Consider the following 2,352-nt stretch of genomic DNA (forward strand, 5'->3'; position numbering starts at 1 on the left):
TAGCAACTAATTTGAAAAGGTTTTTCTATTGAAGTACATGTGTCTGTGGTAATTTGTCTGCAGTTAGACATATCACTGAAAATTCAATGAAATTATTTTTAAAATAGAGGAATTCTCTAAAGTAACTAGTTTTGGTGATATTTACAATATAAATTACATTGTGAAACTTTAAAATGTGCATTTAATTAACTAAAATTCATATCGACTTTCACCAGAACATGTTCATTGAAAAATAGTACAGATACAATCACTTTCAAGGAGGAGAAAATGATATGATTACTGATTTTCAGGAGTGTAATAATGTCAATATTTTGCATTGTATTTGGCCTTTTCTTTTTCACTTCAAGACCTTAGCATCTGTTACTCCTTCTGCTTGGAATATTCAGTCAACTTTGGCTTTTTTATTACTCACCTCCTGTTCAACTCTTTCATCTGGCTGGCTCTGATTTATCTATAAGGTCACAGATTATATGTTAGGGTCTGAGAACTGACCTTCAATTCTGAATTAGGTCCTCATTATAGCTTTCACTAGCATCCTGTACTTTTCCTTCATCATTCTAATCATGATTATAATTACATACTCATTTTGTTAAAATTTGTGTAATAGCTACTACTTTACTAGACCATAATCTCCATGACAAATAACATAGTGTCTGGTACATAATAGAAGATCAAAAGGGAATTATTTGTTTATGTTGCAAAATAATTTCTTTATGATTATTTTTTATTTCATTATTTTTATTTTTTATTAAAGTTTTTATTTAAATTCTAGATAGTTAATATATATAGTGAAATTGGATTCAGGCATAGAATTTAGTGATTCAACCCTTACATACAACACCCACTGCTCATCACAAGTGCTCTCTTTAATACCCACCATCCATTTACCCCATCCCCCACCCACCACCCTCTACCAACCCTGTTTATTCTCTATAGTTTTGTCTCTTTTGATTTGCTTCCCTCTCTCTTTATATTTTTCCCCTTCTCTATGTTTACCTGTTTGTTTTGTAAATTCCACATATGGGTGAAATAATATGGTATTTTCTTTATTTGACTGACCTATTTCACTTAACATAATACACTCTGGCTCCATCCTCATCACTGCAGATGGCAAGATTTCAATTTTTTTCATGGCTGAGTGATATTTCATTGTATATTCCATTGTATATTACACACACACACACACACACACACACACACACACCCCACACACATTCCAAACTCCTTTATCCATTCCTTGGTTGATGGACATTTGGGTTCTTCCCATAATTTGGCTATCGTTGATTTGTTAATAATGGCTGCTATAAACATTTGGATGCATGTGCTCCTTCTAATCAGCATGGTTGTATCCTTTGGGTTAATACCTAGTAGTGCAATTGCTGGATCTTAGGGTAGATCTATTTTTAACTTCTTGAGGAACCTTCATACTGTTTTCCAGAGTGGCTGCACCAATTTACACTCCCACTAACAGTGTAAGAGTATTCCCTTTTCTCTGCATCCTTGCCAATGTCTGTGGTTTCGTGAGTTAATAATTTTAGCCATTCTGATAGGTGTGAGGTGATAACTCATTGTAGTTTTGATTTTTACTTCCCTGATGATCTGTGATGTTAAGCATCTTTTCATGTATATGTTAGCCATTTGGATGTCTTATTTGGAAAAAGATCTACTTATGTCTCCTGCCCATTTCCTAACTGGAGTATTAGTTTTTTTTGATATTGAGTTTAATAAGTTCTTTATAGATTTTGGATACTAACCCTTTATCAGATATGTCATTTTCAAATCTCTTCTCCCATTCTGAAGGTTGCTTTTTACTTTTGTTTCTTTCCTTTGCTGTGCAGAAGCTTTTTATCTTGAAGAAGTCCAAGTAGTTCATTTTTTATTTTGTTTCCCTTGCCCCTGGAGATGACTAGTAAGAAGATTTTATGACTGATGTCAAAAAGGTTGCTGTCTGCATTCTTCTCAAGGACTTTGATGATTTCCTGTCTCATATGTAGGTCTTAAATCCATTTTGAATTTATTTTTGTGTATGGTGTAAGAAAGTGGTTAAGTTTCATCCTTTTTCATGTTGCTGTCTAGTTTTCCCAACACCATTTGTTGAAAGACTTTTTCCAACTGGATATTCTTTTCTGTTTTGTTGAAGATTAGTTGACCATATACTTGTGGATCCATTTCTGGATTCTCTATTCTGTTCTATTGATCTATGTGTCTGTTTTTATGCCAGTACCATACTGTCATGATCATTACAGCTTTGTAATATAGCTTGAAATCCAGATTTGTGATGCCTCCAGTTCTGCTTTTCTTTTTTAAGATTGCTTTGGTTATTTGGAGCCTGTTGTGGTTCCATACAGATTT

Source organism: Enhydra lutris, unplaced genomic scaffold, assembly GCF_002288905.1.
Source record: "Enhydra lutris kenyoni isolate GAN:26980312 unplaced genomic scaffold, ASM228890v2 scaffoldscaffold67, whole genome shotgun sequence".
NCBI classification, from domain to species: domain Eukaryota; kingdom Metazoa; phylum Chordata; class Mammalia; order Carnivora; family Mustelidae; genus Enhydra; species Enhydra lutris.